Consider the following 21,932-nt stretch of genomic DNA (forward strand, 5'->3'; position numbering starts at 1 on the left):
TTCTCAGAGAACTAAAATTAAAACTACCATTCGATCCAACAATCCTGCTACAGGGTATATACCCAAAGGAATAAAAATAATTGCATCAAAAAGATGCTTGCACTCGTATGTTCATTGCGCACTATTCACAATAGCAAAGATATGGAACCAACTTAAGTGTCCATCAACAGAGGACTGAATAAAGAAAATCTGGTATACATATTCCATGGAATATTTACTACTTAGCCATCAAAAAGAATGAAATTATGTATTTTGCAGCAAGATAGATGGAACTGGGGGCCATTACCTTTAGTGAAACAATTCAGAAACAGAAAGTCAAATATTGCACAATGTCACTTATAAGTGGGAGCTAAATAATGCGTACACTTGGACATAAAGAGTGGAATAATAGACACTGGAGACCAGGAAAGGTAGAAGGGTGGGAGGAGAGTGAGGGATAAGAAATTACTTAATGGGTACAATGTACACTATTCAAGCAATGGCTACACTAAAAGTCCAGACTTCTCCATGGAATTTATCCATGTAAAAAAACTGCACTTGTACCCTGTAAACCTATAAAAATTTTAAAAATCAAAAAATGCCTTAAAAAACAAAGACTTTCTCCCTATTTCTGGACTAGAAGAGACAAACTCCCATGCTGTGAGGGGGCTTATGAAGATAGCTACAGGGCAAAGAACAAACCGTAGGTGGTTTCTTGGAGCTGAGAGCAACCGCTAGCTGACAGCCAAAAGGGAAGTTTCAGTGCTACAGCTGCAAGGAGATGAATTCTGCCAACAACTTGCAGAAGCACGAGAGGAGATCTTCCCCGAGAGAGGCCTATGTGGTGACCTCGACCCTGACTGACACCTGGATTGGAGCCTGTGAGACCTTGAAGAAGGGAAACCAGCTCTCTTGCTTGCTGAGGCTGCCATGACAAACTACCACAGACGGGGTGACTTAAACAACAGAAATTTATTCTCTTATGCTCTGGAGGCTGGAAGTCCAAGATCAAGGTGTGGGCAAGGCTGGTTCCTCCTGAGTCTTCTCTCCTTGGCTTGTAGACGCTGTCTTCTCCCTGTGTCCTCACACAAGTCTGTGTCCCAAACTCCTCTTCTTATGAGGACACCAGATTGGATTAGGTCCCACCTTACAAACTCATTTGAACCTAATTACCTCTTTAAGGTCCAAGGCCTCATCTCCAAATACAGTCACATTGTGGGGTAGGGCTTCAACATATGAATTTTGGGGAAACACAGTTCAGTCCATAGAAACATCTAAGCTATGCCTAGGGATTCCTGATTCACAGAAACTGTGAGATAGCAAATGTATGTTGTTTTAAGTTGCTACTTTGCAGTAACTTGTTATGCAGCAATTGAAAATCAATGAAACCTGCTTCAAATGAGGTGAAGGTGTTAAGATTGGTGGATATCCCTGTCAATCATTTCTGCCCCAGAGGAGGTTACAAAAGAACCTAGAACATCTCACTGCCCTGTCCCATTGATCTGTATGTCCACCTCTCCAAAAGTCCAGATTTTCTGGGAGAAAGAAATATGCTTAGCAAATCACTAGTGCATGAGTTGTCTAGTGTATTAGGTGCATGCCCAATCCACAGTCAATAATTTTCTCAATTAATATTCTTTAAGATGAATTTTGAAGTGGATGTTTCACAACATGGTAAGCTTCAAATAAGTCACATTGATAAACTGGCACAGCCACTACGGATGACAGTACAGAGGTTCCTCAAAAAGTTAAAAATAGAACTATCTGATGATCCAGCAATCCCACTTTTGCATATATATCAGAGGGAAACAAGATCAGCGTCTCAAAGAGATATCTGCACCCTCATGTTATTGCCACATTATTCACAATAGCCAAGATATGGAACCAACCTAAGCGTCCACCAATGGATGAATAGATAAAGAAAATGTTTATACATACATATATACATTTATTCATATATATATATATACATGTGTATATATGTGTATATATATGTGTATATATATATGTGTATATATATGTGTGTGTGTATACATATATATATATACACACACACACACACATAAATATGAATAGTATTTGGCCATTAATCAGAAGTAATTCCTGCCATTTGGGACAATGTGAATGAACCTGGAGGGCATTATGTTAAGCAAATTAAGCCAGACAGAGAAAGACAAATACCATATGATCTCACTTAGATTTGGAATCTAAAGAAGTTGAATTCCCAGAAGCAGAGAGTAGAAAGGTGGTTACGAGGGGCTGGGGAGTGGGGGACACTGGAGAGATGTTGGTCAAAGGGTACAAAGTTTCAGTTATAAATAAGTTCCGGGGATGCAATCTACAGCATGGTGACTATAGTTACCAATACCGTATTGTTTACTTGAAATTTTTTAAGAGAGTGGATCTCAAATATTCACACTATCCCCAAATAATAATAATAATAATAACTATGCACAGTGATAGATAAGTTATTTACCTAGTGCATAGTAAAAGTTTCATAACGTGCTCATTTATCAAAACCTCACATGGTACACAGTAAGTATATTCCGTTTTTACTTGCCAATTATACCTCAATAAAGGTGGGGGAATAAAAGAATTCATATTTCTATTCTATGGCCCTGTGTTCTCTGATTCCCTCAGTGTCTGTTTCTGGAATCCAACCAAAGAGACTTTCCCTTGCCCATCAGAAGAAAAACATGCTGGGGAAAATGTCACAAGAACGAACTGTTTAGGTACAGCTTTGTGTCACACTTTGAGGTACATTATTATTTCATGATATCCTGGGTCAAATTCCTTTTCATTAGTTTAAATTTACTTTCTTTATTTAATTTTATTTTTGAAAGAAAAGATGCAAATAACCCATATGACCTTTAACTACAGTCCTCAGGTAAGTGACAGCAACAACTGAGAGATTTTCTTCAGGCTGATAAATTTAACATGATTTAATGAAAAAAATGAAGAAAAACACAAGTTAGGCCTGCAAAGTTTCTGTGAGAAATCCTCCTTTAGAAATTACGCCAGCTTTTCACGGAAAGCAATTGCAACACAGCAGAAAGCTATCTGCTCATGGAACACATCCCAAGTGAGGTGAAGGTGTTATGATTGATAGACATCCCTGCCAACCATTTCTGTCCTAAAAGAGGTTATAGGAGAGCCCAGAATATCTCTCTTACCTTTGCAATTGACTTCACTCATCTACTTCTCCAAAGGTTTAGATTTGCCCAGAAAAGAATGAAAAGGAAGAAGTCTCGCCAAAGCTGAGGGCTGAAAACCATGTTGGTAATCTCCAAATGTTGTGGTTCTAAAAGAACAGAGGGCAATGGAAAAATACAAAACATTTCAGATATAAAGTTATCTAAAATATACTTACTATAGGACATAAAAGCCCATTATGAGGAGAAATAACTTTATGTGTTATAGGACATAACAGAAGATGTAACAAATGGATAGGTGCGTCATGTTCACTAAAGGGAAGATTCAATATCTTTAAGATGTTTGTCATCCTTAAATTAAGCTCTATATTCCATGGAAATCACCTATCAAATCACAATACAGCATATCCTTAAACTGGACAAGTTGATTCTTATTTCATATGGAATGTAAGTGGCCAAGAATCACTAATAATATATTGAAGAATACTAATAAAGATGGGGAAATCTCCTAGTAAATATCAAGACATTAGAAAGATTGGTGGAACACTGCATAGACTACACTTAGCAGAATAAGGAGACAGGAAATAGAGGAATATATAAAAAGACATTGACAATATGGCAGAAATTTGGTGTACAACGGTGGGAAAGGAACAGGCTAGTCAACAAGCAATTGTGTGTAGAAATGGGGGGGAGAGGGTGGCAGATCCCTTCATCGCACTACCAAAAAAAAAAAAGAATTAAAAATCTGGTGGATTAAAAATCTAAATCTGTGCTGGGCATGGTGGCTCACGCCTGTAATCCTAGCACTTTTGGAGGCCAAGGCGGGTGGACCACTTGAGGTCAGCAGTTCAAGACAAGCCTGGCAACATGATGAAACCCCATTTCTACTAAAAATACAAAAAATAGCCAGAGGTGGTGGCACGCGCCTGTAATCCCAGGTACTAAGGAGGCTGAGGCACAAGAATCACTTGAACCCGGGAGGCAGAGGTTACAGTGAGCCAAGATTACACCACTGAACTCCAGCCTGGGCCACAGAGTTAGACTGTCTCAAAAAAAATAAATAAATAAAAATCTAAATTTAAAAGGAAAATGCCCAAACAACTAGAAGAAAGTATATTAAAATATTTTTATGATCTTGGACTGGAGAAAGTTTCCTGAAGATACTAAATGCATAAATTTTAAAGGAGAATGTTGGAGTACCAAACTGCAAGAAAGTCAAAAGTTTCTGTATAAAAGAAGACATTGGAAACTACGCTAAAAGATAAGCCATAGACGAACAGAGGTTTAAAAGGAATCAAACCCTAAATGGATTATTTCCTACTCCCGCAAGAACTCCTGCAAATCAATAAGGAAACAGAAGACTTAGAACAAAGTGATCAAGTAATATAAGAAGGTGATTCAGAGTAAAGGAGATTGAACAACTAAAAATATGAAAATTTGTTCAAACCCTAAAAATTAAGAAAGTATGCCTTTAAACAACATTTGATACCAATTAGAATGGTTAAAAGAATTACAAGATGGGATAGCACCAAGTGTTTTCAAGATGGTGGAAAATGAAATTTTTCACACTCTTGATAATTCTGTAAATCTGTTAAATTATTTTGGAAATACCTAGTAAAGTTGCAAATGTACCTCATTGTGATATTACAAACTAGTAATTTCATACACACAAACAAAAAAAAGCTCATAAATAACCAACAATACACAAAGTATTGTTTGCAGTTAAAATAAAAACCACAATAACCTTAATGTCAGGGCATATGTACAACAGTGAAAAATAAATGAATAGATGTACATATGTGAACCTGGATACATCTCAAAAAGTATACATGACAGCCTGGGCGACACAGTGAGACCTCCGTCTCTCTAAAAACGAACAAAAAACAATAAATAAAAAAAAAAATTAGCCAGGCCTGGTGGCACATGCCTGTATTCCCAGTTACTCAGGAGGCAGAGGTTGGAGGATTGTTTGAGCCCAGGAGGTTGAGGTTGCAATAAACTATGACCGTGTCACCGCAGTCCATCCTGGGTGACAGAGAGAGGCTCTGTCAAAAAAAAAAAAAAAAAAAAGAGAAGAAAAAAACAAGTGGCATAAATATATAGTTTGATATTATGTATGCATTTTTGTTAAAAAGAGAAAGCTATACTACAGATTGTTTTTAGAGATGTATGCATATTACATAAAAATGTGATTGGCTCAGGAGACTAAGGCAAGAGGAGAGAAGATCACTTGAGCCCAGGAGTTCGAGTCCATCTTGGGCAACCTAACAAAACCCCACCAAAAAAACAAAACAAAACAAAACAAAACAAAAAAACGCCTGATTGATTTGGAAAGATAGATTCTGCACTACTTGACACTACTTGAGGACAGTGGGTATTTCTAGGGAGGATGAAAAAGGAAAATGTAAGTGTGGCTTCAACTGTATATGTTATATTTTATTTCTGGGGAAAATTGAAGCTTCAGTAAATACGGCAAAAATGTTAGTATTTGTTAAACATGAGTGTTGGATTTATGAATGTTCCCCATATTACTCAAAAAGATTTTTTTTAATTTAAGAAGCTCAGTTGATTGGGTTCAGCAAAATATGTCGATGGCAGATTTAATTCAAAATTGGAAAGAAATCTGTTACTGTTTTATTCCAAGATTAGCCTTATTTTATCTTGCATTTTAATCTTTTCCCCTTACATTTTATTTCCGTTAAACGGCACTGCCTAAAATATAACAATTCCAAATAAAAGCAACCTCACGTATAATGTAATTTAATGTGCAACAATGTCAAAAGTCACATCCCATGGCAGAGATGGAAAAAAGCACAATTTCAGAATTTCTTACAAAAACATGTTGCCTGAGTTACAATATCTCAAACAATAAAGTGAATAAATTCAAACCCTGAAAGGTCAAGGAATAATAAAACCATCTCATTATGCATTTACTAAAATGAGCAAACTTATACTTCATAAAACTTATGAATTGCTGCTGTTTGCAACTGTATGCTGTACAGTTTTCATTTCTCTTTTCTATTCTTCATGACATTTTCATGATATTTGGAAAGAAAAATACAAAAACATGAATTAGAAACCACTCATTCTCTCTCCAAAAAAAAAAAAAAAAAAGGAAGGAGGAAAGGGTGGGGGAACCAACAAAAGTAGGAAAATCCTGCTAGCATATGTTCGTTGCAAGGTTAAGTGAAATTTGTGATTTCAGGACTTATCTTAAATGAGCTCCATTTGATCTCCCAGTTTTTATATTTTAATAATTTGTGCATTAAGCAGTGTTCTAAATTAAAGTAAGAACTGCTCTTGTATGCAGGATTGTTTAACCAGATGGCTTTTTGATCTCACTCGGTTAAATCTTGGAGAAATATTTGTAAGAGTGAGGGTTCCCACCCCCCATCCACCATGAGCTGCGGAGAAACTGCAGCTTATCAATATGGGTTGAAGGAGTTAGAAGACCTTTTCACAAGTCTCTTCTAATCAACCCAACCCTGCAGTCTGGCAGCATGGAGCACTCTTAATACCAGGTACTTGAAAGAAAAAGAAGGAGTTCTTTTTAAATAAACAAACTGGCAACGGAACAAGAGGCAACTGCTAACCGTCCTTTCCCCTAATTTTCATCACATGCCCATGGTCTGTAAATGCTTCCTCTTGGGTCGAGCACGGTTGGTCCCCAATGACATGGCCATGGATGGTGATAGAACTGGCACAGGTGTGTTTCCTCCCCAAGGATGCCACCAGGGGAGGGCAGAGAGAATGGAACTGATTCTCAGAATATCATCCCTACAGGATGGATGAGGAATTCCCAAGGTTATGATAAAGTGGAGGCATATATTGTCTTGTCTTGTATATATTAGTGGATACAAGTGCAGTTATGTTGCATGGGTACATTGTATAGTGGTGAAGTCTGGGCTTTTAGTGTATCCATCACCTGAGAAATGTACATTATACCCATTACATAATTTCTCATCCTTCACCCCCTTCTCACTTTCCTATCCTTCCCAGTCTCTAATATCTATTATTTCACACTCTATGTCCAGCTGTACACATTATTTAGCTCCCTCTTATAAATGAGAATATGTGGGATTTGACTTCTTGTTTCTGAGTTATTTCTCTTAAGACCATGGTGTATATATACCACATTTTCTTTCTCTGATCATCCACTGATGGACTCTTAGGTTGATTCCATATCTTTGTTATTGTGAATAGTGCATTGTTCAAAAGAAGACATAAAAATGGCCAAACAAGCACATGAAAAAATGCTCAGCATCGCTAATCATCAGAGACTTGCAAATTAAAACAATGATGAGATATTATCTTACTCCTGCAAGAATGGCCATTATTAAAAAGCCAAAAAGATTACAAATGTTGGTGAGGATGCAGAGAAAAGGGAACTCTTATACACTGTTAATGGGAATGTAAGTTAGTACAACTTCTATGGAAAACAGTATGGAGAGTTCCCAAAGAACTAAAAATAGAACGATCATTCGATCCAACAATCCCACTACTGGGCATCTACCCAAAGGAAAAGAAATCATTGTATCAAAAAGACACCTGCACCTGTATGAAGGTATTTTATAATCCTCCCTGGAGCTCGTGAACACACAAAGCAAGCAGGAACGTGTCCTCTTTTCCTCCCTTCTCAAATCTCTCACCTTTCAGAGGATGGTTTATCTCTCATTGCCTTACTTCTCCTACTTTAGAGAAGTAGCAGGTTTGAACATCAGTGGCCCTTCTTCTTGATCATGCTGAAGGTGACACATTATAACAACACTTAGGAATTAAAATGGGTATGGCCATGTGTCCCAACATGGCCTCTGGTACATATGTTAACAGTATACATTCTACTGTGGTTACTAAAGGCTGGGAAGCATAGAGAGCAGGGGAGACTAGGGAGAGGTTGGTTAATGGATATGAACTTACTACTAAATAGGAGGAATAAGTTTCTGTGTGCTGTAGCATTGTAGGGTGAACCATGATTATCAATAATTTAGGGTGTATTTTCAGAAAACTAGAAGAGAGGATTTTTAATGTTCCCAACACGAAGAAATGATAAACGTTTGAGGTGATAGATATGCTAATTAACCTGATTTGATCATGACACATTGTGTACATGTATCAAAATATTCCTCTGCACCCTATAAATATGTACAATTGTTACCTGTCAAGTAAAAATAAAAGGAAAACATATATATTCTAAAGCAAATCCTGGTATGATTTAACATTTTCTTCTTCTCAAGTTGAGATGGTCATAAAGCACACAGTTATAGAAATGTCACACACATCTAAAACCAGCCAAGGGAGATTTTTTTAATGTGTAAGGACACTGAAAACATATTACTCAGGAAGCCTTCCTGGAAATACATAAACACTTGGAGATGTGCTCCAATAAAATGAGAACCCAGTCAATTGAAGTCGATTCATTTCATCAATTAAATTATATTAAATAAGAGACCAATCAATTAAAATCAATTTCAATTTTTTTTACAATTTACTATGAAAGGCAGTAAGGCATGAGAGGAGAAGTGCTAAATAAAGGGTCTCTTTAAAGTCTAAATAATTCCAAGAAACACCATTACAAAATGGAATGTAAATGCTATATTCTTGAAAGAACTTACACCAGTGTGATAAATTACGATTATGTAGTTTTTTAAAGGTATATATATTTGAAAATTTTTTCTTGGGAAAGAAGAAGAAATAATGCTAACACACAGGTAAAATTTAATGGATGACAAAATGAAAAAATCATAAAACTGATAAACAGATTCAGGTATAAATCTGTGACTCCCTCTTAAAAATGTTCAAGAGGAAAAAAAGATAAAAATAGAGATGGAGAGAAAGAGAGATTGCTAAAGTAGAGAACAATAGAATTGATAAATGGGCTATAATTATATAGATAAGGATGACATGACAGAATCTTAGAAGTACTTAATAGAACACTATCCTATTAAGTTTTAAAATCTGTATAAAATCCATGCTTAAAATATAAATTTACAAATTAAGAAAATTTAGACTAACTAAAAAGACCAATTACCATGGAAGAAATCTAACATGTTGCTAAGGATCTTGACTTCAAAGAAGGCAAATTTCCCCTTCGAAGAATTTTGGAGAATTTATTCCTCAGCACTTTTTACTACTGGGTGTGCACTCCTGTCTTGTTGGATCCAGGTGGCTTAATGAGTCGACCAATCATATTTGAGAAGGAGGAACATGGTCAGAGGTGGAGAAGAAATAATTTTAAAACCAGCTGTCTTAGTCAGATGGCCAACCTATTTTTATATCCCTGTGGCCAGTGGGTGTGGCTGTCATCCCAGCATGCACACCAGCTGTAGAATTATGGGGGGCTACCTGCTTCCCAGAGCTAGGCACCCTCAGAGAGGTGGTGCAACAGCACAGGTGGCACAGGATGACACAAGTGGTCTTCAGCTGAACAAACAGATTGAAGCTATCGATGTCACTGTGAAACCTGAGACTGAATGCCTGCAAATCAAAGAAAATGACTGAGCCAAGTCTCAATCAGGAGGTTGAGGTTTATTAGGAGGTTTATTTATTAGGAGGTTTATTTGCTGTATTAGTCCATTTTCATGCCGCTAATAAAGACATACCTGAGACTGAGGAATTTATAAAGAAAAAGAGGTTTAATGGACTCACAGTTCCACGTGGCTGGGGAGGCCTCACAATCATGGCAGAAGGCAAAAGGCATGTGTTACATGGTGGCAGACAAGAGAGAATGAGAACCAAGGAAAAGGGGTTTCCCCTTATAAAACCATCAGCTCTCATGAGACTTATTCACTACCACAAGAACAACATGGAGGAAACCGCCCCCCATGATTCAATTATCTCCCACGAGGTGGCTCAAGTCTGTAGTTCCAGCACTTTGGGAGGCCGAGGCAGGAGGATCACTTGAGGCCAGGTGTTTGAGTCCAGCCTCTGCAACATAGAGAAACATAACACACACACACATACACGCACACACACACATACGCACACTCTTAGACATTAGAACTGCACAATCCTAACATAGGAAGCAATCACATCATGTTTATGCTTATTTACAGCAACATGCTTATGCTTATTTACTTTATATTATTGGACAATTTTCCCGAAACTGTTCTAAGCCCTTTATGATGTTAATACTATCCCCATTTTGCAGATGAGAAAACCAGGGCACAAAGGGATTATGTGACTCGCCCAAAGTCACGTAGGCAGTGAGATACAGGCTTAAACTTTTAATTCTGGAATACTTTTATGTTCACAAAATATTGAAAAGGCTATTAAAGAGAACTCTTGGTTACCCCACATCCCTTTCCCTCTGTTAGCATCTTGGACTGCCATGGCACATTTGTTGCAACGAAGTCACCCATTACTTTTAGTAAACTCCAGACATTATTCCAATGTCCTTAGATTTTCCCTGATGTCCCTTTTGTATTCCAGGATCGCACCCAGGACACCATGCTGCAGTGAGTCATCAAGTCTCCTTGGACTCCTCTGGCTGTGACAGTTTCTCAGAATTTCCTTGCTTTTTATGACCATGATGGTTCTGAGAAGAACTGCTTAGGTATTTTTTAGAATGCCCTGCAATTTGGGCTTGTCCGGCTCCTTTCTCATGATTAGACTAAGGTTAGGTGTTTGAGGGAGAAAGACCACAGAGGCAAAGTGCCGTGTTCCTCACATCACATTAAGGGTATGACTCTCAACACGACTTATGTGAAAGGAAAATATCTTGGGCCCTTAAAATGACTAAGCTAAAGGGAAAAGTCCAGCTGGGAACCACTTAGACCAAAGCTGCCTCCCATTCTATTCAAAGTCACCCCTCTGCTCACTGAGATAAATGCATATCTGATTGCCTCCTTTGGAGAGGCTCATCAGAAACTCAATACAATGCAGCCATTTGTCTCTTATCTACCCATGACCTGGGAGCCCTGTCCCCACTTTGAGTTGTCCCGTCTTTCCGGACCAAACCAATGTTCATCTTACATACGTTGATTGATGTCTCATGTCTCCCTAAAATGTATAAAACCAAGCTGTGCTCTGACCACCTTGGGCACATGTTGTCAGGACCTCCTGAGGCTGTGTCACGGGCACGTGTCCTCAACATTGACAAAATAAACTTTCTAAATTAACTCAGACCTGTCTCAAATATCCGGGGTTCACATTTTTGTAACCATGGAGGGATTCTGAGTTGTGGGATATGATGAGGTTTCTCTTCAAATAGCCTGATCAATCCTTTATTCTTTAATTCATAGTACCCCCCCACACATACACACACACTCCTTTTTCCCTTTTCTCTTTTTTCCTTTCTGCCTTTGTTACATGCCCGGACACGCCACAGTACCAGGCTTATCAGTACCAGCTCACATTCCTTTCCTTATTTGGAAGCAAGACTAGCTCTCTAGCTCATTGCAGACAGCCCTTCCCCTTTTACCCTCTCTCTCTTACGTGCCCACCTTATCTAAAGAAAGTTCAAATGTTTAGCCAACCCAGATTAGTTCAAATTGTGCCACCCGACCCCAGCCAATGGGAAAAGGATACCGGGGCAGGACTTGCATCAGGAATAAAGGCTTTCATGCCCCTTAGTTCAGGTGTGCTCTCGCGGTGACTGGCCAAGGAGAAGCACCCTCTGCACAGAAGTAAAATTGCTTTGCTAAGACTCCTTTGTTTCAGTGTTCAATTTCCTTAGGGTTTTGAGTGTTATTCCCAACATGAGTGGAGGTGCCCCTGACCTTTGACAAATCTCCTATTGGTGCTTGGTAAAAGTTTGAGGTAACTTTACGGCTCAAACCAATAGGACAATTTGGTGAGGTCTGGAAGCACCCACTCCAGAGAATCCCTGACCTCCCACTGATGATGCTGACATGATCGCCTGGCTGAGGCCATGACTGTCAGGTTTATCCACTGTAAAATGACTTCTTCCTCTCCTTTGCACATTGTACTCCTTGGAAATAAGTCTCGAAGCACAGCCTACACTCAAGGGAGGAGTGGAGCATGGATTTTCACACAAGATGTGTGTTCTTAGCCATTACACAATCACAAAACTGGGAATCACTAAATGATGGGAAAAACAAATTGAGTTCCAATCCTGTCTTCCCATCCTCTTTTAGTTGGTTTTGTGTGCTTCTGAGAAGCACACTCCCTCATGGGAAACCTTTGGTCTAGGAGCGAGACCCACAAGTCAATAGAACAAAGGTTACAGTATGAGGTTATGAATAGAAATAGCAAAGAATATCACTGCTGGGTGTTCAGAGAAGGTCTGGCTGAGGGGGTGACCTTTCTGCTGAATCTTGTTGAATAAGTAAGAGTTATCCAATATAAAGGTAAATTATTGCCAACTAAGAAACCACCCATGCTAAGAGCTGAAGACTTGAGACCTAAGTTCACTATTCTTGGAGCCCACAGTGCTAGAAGTGAGGCACCAAGTGACAGACCTGAAAAGAAACTCACAAAGCACATCACAAAGAACTGTGAAGTTCAAGACTCAAGACTTGAACAGAAACATCTGGCAGCTAGTGGGATTTGAGAGCTGACGTTGGATCTTTAATTTCCAATAGAGAACATCAATATATCAGGGTACCAACTCACTTGGTTTCTAAAGCCATGGCTTACTCAACTGTAGAACATCTATAGTCCAAACCCTTGCCAAGGGATGTGGTCTTTTTATTTTTATTTTATTTTATTTTTTTTAGACACAGGGTCTCACACTGTTGCCCAGGCCAGAGTGCAGTGGTGCTATCATATTTCACTGCAGCCTTGAACTTCCTGGGCTCAAGCTATCCTCCTGTCTCAGCCCCCTGAGTAGTTGAGAATGCAGGTGTGTGCCACCATACCCAGCTAATTTCTTTTAACTTTTTGTAGAGACAAGGTCTTGCTATGTTGCCCAGGCTGATCTTGACCTACTGGCCTCAAACAATCCTCTCACCACAGCCTCCCAAAGCACTGGGATTACAGTCATGAGCCACTGCATCCAGCCCAGGGGATACAGTCTTAAGCTACGAGCTGTCTGAGTCTTAACAAAATCTCAGTGGACTAAAAACTGGTGAAAAACCAACTAAAATAATGGGATACCCATTGTCACTCATCCCATTAGCAAAGATTAACACATTTCAAATACTCTTGAAAATATGGTTCTTGGCTGTTCCTGTTCAACATTCAAAATGTATATGCCCTTTCAAATAACAATGTCATTTTCATAGTATAACCTGCAAAATAAGCTACAGCTATACTCAACCAAATGTACAAACAGGTTCATATAATTATATTTCACAGCGTTTTTGTTTCTAGTAGCAGAAGCTGGAAACGAAGTTAATGTCCACCAAAGGAAAGAAGAAAAGAAGGAGGGAAGAAAGGAAGGAAGGGAGGGAGGGAGGGAAAAGGGAAGGAGGGAAGGGACGGCGGAAGGAAGGAAGGAAGGAAGGACATTAAAACCTCCGGTACTTCATACTGAGTTCCTGTACATTTCAGTGTGATGATAATTTAAAATGCCAATAGATAATGTTAAATGCAGGAGAAGTTACAATATAACGACTGTAGACAGGTCCCATTTGTACTCCATCATATTTCATATATAAATACATATATGCAAAGCCCAGAACACTTATGAAGAGATACACAACTAATTGTCAAAAGTTATTTCTGGAGAGCAGGATGGGAATAGTTTGATCCCTTTATATTCTTTTATTTAAAAATCACTTTCTCAACAGTTCAGTTTATGATAGTAATTTTTGGGGGAAATTGTACGAGGCTGTTCCAGGCATCTCTCCTCCCCAGTATTTTGCATCATTAGATGAAAGGCACCTTTCAGAATGCTGTCAGCTTAAAAATTATTATTCTGGGCTCCTAAAGATAGATTTGCCCTCTCTGCTTTGCATTTTCGTGTCCTGGGGTTGGCTCACTGAGGAGGCCTCATGTGTCTGTAGGTTTAGAACTGTTTTCCTTTATCAACCACAGGAAAACCACTGTTTTCCCTGACAAACTTGTGTGGGCTTATATGTGCATACTCTCATACACACACACACACACATTCTTTATTAAAATGTAAAATCTCACTAAAAGCTTTTGAACAAAGTAAAAACTCATTAATTTATATTTTCTTTTTAGCTTAAATTAGAGGCACACGTGAGGTAAGTGAAAGAAAGAGAGAGAAAGAGGGAGGGAGGTAGGGAGGGAGAGAGGGAGGGAGGGAGGAAGGAGAAGAGAAGGGAAGGAGGGAGGGAGGGAGGAAGAGAGGAAGGAGGGGAGGAAGGAAGGAAAAGAAAAGGAGAGGAGAGAAATCAGTGAGGGAGTAACTGTAAATAAGATGGTTGAGACTATAACTGGATAAATGAATTAATAAAGTTGTATGTAATTTGAGGTCTCTGATAAATTTCTTCCACTTAATTTTCATATATTTTTTATGAAACCAGTCTAACCACTGAGTACCATTTTTCTTTCCTGCACTGTAGGTTAATTTTAAAGATACATTAGTGGTCCACAGCCAGGAAAGGATGCTAATGTCAGCGGCCTGCGCGGACCATAAATAAACATTTCAAAGGAGCCATGGTGCATTCAGGAACGGTCTCTCAAATTGCATGCCCAAAGGTGGCATGTGGAGCCAACACCAGGTAAAAGACTACAGGGTGATGAGAAGGGGCATGGATTGAGCCACTGGGCCTGTGCTGACTCCAGCCTTTGCATGGAGCTCATCCACTTACGCTTGAAGCCTTGTCTTCTACAGGGAAAAGGAACAGGAATGCTGGGTATGGGGAGTGGACACCAGGTGACAGGATTAAGTAAGGCTTTTAAGGGAGACGGCATGGGGGAAAGGAGCAAGACTTGAGGCAGAGGAGGGAGCCAGCCAGTCTGCTCGGGAGAGGCACGCTTCTGTCCCGGTGAAGACCAGACCAGAGCAGCCAATCCAGGGGGATCTGACTCCTTCCAGGAATGGGAAGGAGGAGCTAGGGGCATCGGCAGGAGGAAATAAAGTCACAGGGGTGAAGTAGAGGTGGAGGAGGCCTGATGGGGGCGGCGCCTCAGAACCTCATGGGGACTCTGGCCTTGACTCTAGAAAAATGGTAGCCACTGCAGCGTTTTGAGTCAAGGGCTGACATCATCAGATGAACAGGGTTTCCCAGTCAAAGGCTCCCTTCGGCTGCTGTGCTGAGGGTATTTGGTTTGGGGGAGGCTTCTGCAGGAATCCGGAGAAAGATGGTCCATAGCGGCTCAGACCAGAAGGGTGAAGGAAAGGTTTGGCTGCGGATCTGATTGGAACACACTGAGATTTAGAAAGGTGAGAGATTGGGCCAAATTCATGATGAGAAGCGGGATCCACAGTTTAAACTCGGAGCTGCCCTAAAGCAAAGCCTTTTTTTTTTTTTTTTTTTTTGAGATGGAATCTCGCTCTGTTGCCCAGGCTGGAGTGCAGTGACAGGATCTCGGCTCACTGCAGCCTCCACCTCCCGGATTCAAGTGATTCTCCTGCCTCAGCCTCTGGAGTAGCTGGAATTACAGGTGCCTGCCACCATGCCCAGCTAATTTTCATATTTTTACTAGAGACAGGGTTTTACCATATTGGTCAGTCTGGTCTCGAACTCCTGACCTCAAATGATCTGCCCACCTTGGCCTCCCAAAGTGTTGGGATTACAGGCATGAGCCACCACGCCTGGCCAAGCAAAGATCGTTTCTGGGACAGCTGTTTCCGCCTTGACAGGCATCCAGACTGCTTCCACCTTTGCAAAGCTCAACAAAAAAATCTCATTTCAAGAATGTTGCCTTGTTGAGTAGTGGAGGGAAGAAACAGGGAGGTGTTATCCAAAGGGTATGAAGTTTCAGCTAGACAGGAGGAATAAGTTTTTAAGATCTCTTATGCAGCAAGGTGACTATAGTTAATAAAAATTTATTGCATATTTCAAAATAGGTAAGAGATTAAATTTCAAACGTCTTATCACCAAAAATGATAAGTAAATGAGATGATGGATATGTTAATAGTTTAATCATTCTACAATGCATACATATAGCAAAACATCACATTGTGCCTCATAAACGTATACAATTATGATTTGTCTATTAAAAATATTGTTAGGCCCGGTGGGCTGGCTCACGCCTGTAATCCCAGTGCTTTGGGAGGCCGAGGAGGAAGGATCGCTTGAGCCCAGGAGTTGAAGATGAGTCTGGGCAATGTAGCAAGACCCTATTTCTACAAAATGAAAAAAATTAGTGGTGTGCGCCTGTAGTCCCAGCTACTCAGCAGGCTGAGGTGGGAGGATTGCTTGAGCCTAGGATTTTGAAGCCCTAGTGAGCCATGGTCACACCCTGCTACACAGTGAGATCATCCTGGGCTACACAGTGAGACCCTGTCTCTAATAATAATAATAATTAAACAAAAATTAAAGAATGTTGCCTTAGATTTTGCAGCAGTGGAGTGCTAGCAAAGGCCATGTGTTTGGGGGCTTCTCTTGGATTTATGAGAATCAGGTGCACAGACAAATTACGTATAGGAGGCCTGATGCTTGCGGTTTATCAATACAAAGCTGGAATATGCATTGCAAGCAATTTACAAATGATTGAATCATATTAATACAGAATGCCTGCTGGATCCGACTGGTTACATAGTATTCAAGTGCTCCCAACCACAATCTGTTCTACATCAAAATAATTCATTTAACCTCTTGCTTATCAATGACTTTGCTATGTGAGCCAGTGATATTCAGGAAGCTGGTGCATATCATGAACTTTTCCTGTACTCCTCACAACACTTCATGGTTCTCAGAGGCCCAGTTTTACTCAGGGAAGGCTGGTTTCTTTTTAACCAAGTTAAGATTGCATTCTGTTAAAGAGATAAAAATATGTTTTCATGGTTCAGGTAGTGTTGGGCTGAGACCACCTACACTTGGGACACAGATCTGTCCACACTGCCCTCTTCTCCAGATGTTTTCAGTGACCAACCACCTCGGACACTGCAAAGTGAAGGAAAACATTTTGCCTCAACATAAAAAAAAAAATGTTATGAGGTCATTAAAAATGCTGAGGAAAGCAGAAAAGATAAAACCTCCATAGAAACACAATATACTTATTTTTGCATACCTTTCTCCCTTTGTGTATTTATTTTACATAAGTATCACATAGAAATAAATTCAGACATAGACGCTACAATGTTTCACATAATGATCTACCCACTTAAGTGAAGAAATAAAATATTACTAACAACTGCAGTCTCCTGTGTATACTTTTGCAACCAACCCTCACTCCCCTCCACCTTGTAGTAATTCATCCCTCTCTTGAATTAATATTTTAATCTGTTCCATGCACTGCTTTATACTTTTACAATAGTGTTGTTCACACTCCATTTACACACTTGATGTGTACAGCTTGCCAAATAGGGAGGCCAAATAGGGAGGATTGCTTGAGCTTAGGAATTTGAGACCAGCCTCGGCAACATAGTAGGACCTCATCTCTACTAAAAATTTTAAAAAAAATTAAAAAAATTTTAAAAAAAAATTAGTTGGGCAGGGTGGCATGCACCTGTTTTCCCAGATACTCAGGGGGTTGAGGTGGGAGAATGACTTGAGCCTGGGAGACTGAGGCTGCAGTAAGCCATGATCATGCCACTGCACTGAAGCAACTGATCAAGACTTTGTCTCAAAAAAAAAAGAAGCAAGAAAAGGAAAAAAAATCTACTCCATTAAGGTATTTCTAAACCAATAACGACACACTTCATTTGTAAATGTTCATTCCTTCATTCAAGAAAAAAAAAAAACATTGAAAACTTTATTGAGCTTCTAGTATATTCTAGATGAGAAATATAGTGAAAGAATAAGAAAAAATTTAAACTCGTATCCTCAGTGAATTTTGTATTATACTGAGGGAAGATACAATGAACAATCAATATGAAAAATAAATAAGTGGTCTAGTAGACTGAATAACGCCCTCCTATCCCCAAAGATATCAGGTCCTAATACCTGGAACCAGGAAAGGTTACTTTATATGAAACAGGCTCTTTCATACTTTATATGAAAAATGCAATTATGGATTTTGAGGTAATGGAATTATCCAGGTGGGCCCTAATATAATCATGTGTATCCTTACAAGAAGAAAGCAGATATTATTGCACATATAGCCAAAGAAAATAAATCACTCTACCATAAAGACATATGCACACATATGTTCATTGCAGCACAGTTCACAATAGCAAAGACATGGAATCAACCTAAATATCCATCACTGGTAGACTGGATAAAGAAAGCATGGTTCATATGCACCCTGGAATACTATGCGTCCATAAAAAAGGATGAGATCATGTCCATTGCACCAAAATGGATGGAGCTGGAGGCCATGATCCTAAGTGAAGTAACACAGGAACAGAAAACCAATAACTGTACATTCTCAGTTATAAGTGGAGCTAAACATTGAGGACAGATAGACACAAAAAAAGGAGAAATAGACACTGGGGCCTACCTGAGGGTGGACAGTGGGAGGAGGGTGAAGATTCAAAAACCACTTATCAGGTACTATGCTGATTACTTGCATGATGAAATAATCTGTATACAAAACACCTGAAACTCGCAATTTTCCTAAACATACCTGCACGTGTAACCCTGAACCTAAAATAACAGTTTTTTTAAAAAAGAGGAGGCAGAGAGACATTTGCCACACACAGAGGACGAGACAATGTAGAGAAAGAAAGATCTGTGTGCTGTGCTGATCTTCAAGATGGGATTCAGGCTAAAGGAAGATTTAGATTCAAGCAAAGGAAGGCCAGCTACCACCAAAAGCTGCACGAGATAAGGAAGGATCCTCCCCTAGAGCCTTCGGAGGCAGCTCATCTGTTCTTGATTTCAGACTCTGGCCTCCAGACCTATGAAGAAATACATTTCTGTTGGTTTTAAACCATGCAGTTTGTGCTGATTTGCTAAAGCAGCCCGAGAAAGCAAATACAGTTGGCAAGAAATATTATGAAGAACATTAGAGGGGAGTAGCTAGTGCTTGGGGTAGGGAGTTGCAATTTAGATAAAGTGGTGAGAGAAGACTGATCTGGGAAGGCAACGTTTGAGCGAAGACCTCAAGAAGGGAGGGGAGGGGATTGTTTCTAGAACCTGGTAATAACTCTGGGAGAGCTTTGCAGTGAGAGTGAGCAGCAGGTATTAGGACCCTGAGGGAGGAGCATTCCTGGAATGCCCTAGGCACCCAGAGTGACCGTGGATGAGGGAGGGAGGGAGGGAGAGTAGTAGGAGGTGGGGCCACAGAAGTGATGGCGGGGACCCATCTTTGCATGTCACTGCAAGGTTCTCAAATTTTAGGATGCAGGAGAAGGGTATCGTAGGATATTGAGAAGTATCCCTGGTCTCTGCCCAAAAATGCCAGCAGCGCCACCCACCCCATTTCCTGTTTCCAGGTTGGGAGGTTGGCACAACTTTGTCTCCTATTTTAAAAGGATTACTCCATCAACTGGGTTTAGAATAACCTTGAGGGCTTTGTGCTGTCGATGCAAGCACTGAAGCAAAAAATACAAATAGTATTACTATTATCCTGAAAGACCCAATGGTAGCAGTTTCTAGAAGGTCATGATGAGATTAATGAGAAGAGGTCATATTCTGGATATGTTTTTAAAGTTCAACAGGCAGGACTTAATGAACTGGATATGAAAAAAAAGGAGTAGATGAAGATGCCATCATGGCACCCTAGAAAACCTTGGACAATGCTAGCAGATGCAGGTGCAGGCAGTGCTTGATGCAACTCTTGGTTTCTCATATCCCAGGGGGTGTGGTTGGTCCCCCAGTCCACATCATCTAATTTAGTCCATGTACAAGAGTTCTTAGACACTCAGAAACACACACAGTTTCTAGAACTGAGGACAATTCTACAGTTTACAAAACCATCATGGATGATGGGCAACAATGTAATGGAATCTGTTGGTGCCATGCGTGTCGATTTCTGAGAAGTGTTGTGAAGCTTTATTGGAACTCTGGTCATTATTGTCTTCTTTTCTAGATGAGTAGTTCCCAACTCTGTCTGCACCTTAGAACCACCTGGGGAGGTTTAAAGAATCCTGTACCCCAGCTGAATCCCACACCAATGACTTCTAAGTCTCCAAGCATGGAATCCAGGCATATATATTTTTGGAAGTTACCCTTAGATTTTTCCTAAATGTTTTGAGCAACTGTCCATTTTCTCTTCATCTTTATCCCATAAACTAGTGATACTCTACAGGGATTATTCTTTCCCTAGGGATATTTGGCCATGTCTGGAGACATTTTGGGTTGCAATAACCCAGTTAGCATCTGTTGGGTAGAGACCGGGGATGTTACTCAGTACCCGACAATGCACAGCACAGCCCCTACCACAGAGAATGACTTCACCCTCAAATGTCAAAGTTGAGAAAACCTACCCCAAACCCTCAAATGTCAAAGTTGAGAATGAGAAAACCTGCCTCAAACCCAGGGAATTTGATTACTGCATTGATGGGTTCATTAATCATTGCCAGACATTTTTAAATGCCTTTCCTCTTTTTTTCGGTGCTTTTGAATTTAATTGACAAATTGAAGGTCGCATGGGAAGACAGCAAAGAAATAGAGGAAGAGAGAGATAGAGTACAAACACCTGCATTGAGTCACCATTTCCTGCAGCCCTGAGTGCCTCTAGTAGCTAGTGAGGGGGACAATTAGCAGTTTTTGAGAGTGATGAGAACAACTATTTGCATGTTCTTTTCCTTCCTGAATTGTGTTTGTGAGAGCCAAGTTAATCATCTGATAGAGCCACATTCACATGCCAGGTGTTGCAGTTGAACACCAATGTCTGTTTCTTCAAGGTTTCGAAAATGGTTCACGGAAGGGCCTGCTTTTTGCTGAAATCGTGCACATGGATGATAGGAACACTTCCACTCTCAACAGTCACATGGCATCCCTTAGGAAGCTGCAGCGACCTAGAAGCCATCAAGGACAACTTCCTGAAAGGGGTTTGCTTTTCTGAGTAACCGCTTCCTGAGCTTGCTTCTCTGTTTGTGGAACCTTATTTTTCAGACTGGCTCAAATAGGTTATCAATTCGGAGTAACATTGCTCCTCTCCAGGGACATTTGGCCATGTCTGAGGACATTTTTGGTTGTCGCAACTGGAAATGGCAGAGTGTGTGTGTCGGGGGTGCTGCTAGCATTTGTTGGGCAGAGGCCAGAGATGCCACTTAACATCCTACAAAGTATAGGACTGCCCTCCACAATAATGGTCCAGCCCCTGATGTCAATAGTGTCAAGGCTGAGAAGCCCTAGAAAGAGAACAGTAGGATAAAGAAAAAATGAATGAACTTACAAATAATTTCCACTATGTGATTTAGATAGAGGCACAAATATTCCCTCTCTTCTCCAAATATTTCCTCCTTCATCTGTTGATCTTCAAGGGAGTTTTACTGTAAAACTTTGAGCTTGTCTTCATGTTCCAAGAGGGATGGAACCTGAGCTAAAATTTAATACCTGGCTATTTTTGGAGTAGTATTTTAGTTTCTAGAACCTGGGAATAGGCAGTGCTCAACTGATGCTCTTCTCATTTATTTATTAGCCTACTAAGATTTTGTGAATGGTTACAGTAAAAACAATGGTCAAATTTTATGTATCGCAGAATGTCTCTGTCATGTTTGATCACAGACACCTTTAGCAGGGTAATTTTTACTATTCCCTATTCCTTTAGGGTGATCAACTCATCCTGGTTTGCCCAATACTGTCACAATTTCAGGAGTGAAAGTCCTATATCCTGGCAACTTTCCGTATTGTGGGGTGGGTGGTCACCCTGCATTCCATGGAATTGGTTTTCCAAGTAATAATTTTTGTGAAATGCAGCACTGGTGTTTGT

General features: G+C 40.0%; 1 protein-coding gene across 1 annotated transcript in view; it reads right to left on the reverse strand.

Moving 5' to 3' along the window:
* Positions 1-21,932, reverse strand: part of LOC117978593 (variable charge X-linked-like) — a 433,542-nt gene that overhangs the window by 173,861 nt on the left and 237,749 nt on the right. Inside the window, exon 5 of the mRNA XM_055106424.2 lies at positions 3,153-3,280. The gene's annotated coding sequence lies outside the window, so the exon portion shown is untranslated. The remainder of the gene's footprint in view (positions 1-3,152; positions 3,281-21,932) is intronic.

The sequence above is a fragment of the Pan paniscus genome, chromosome X, assembly GCF_029289425.2.
Source record: "Pan paniscus chromosome X, NHGRI_mPanPan1-v2.0_pri, whole genome shotgun sequence".
In the NCBI taxonomy this organism is placed as follows: Eukaryota; Metazoa; Chordata; class Mammalia; order Primates; family Hominidae; genus Pan; species Pan paniscus.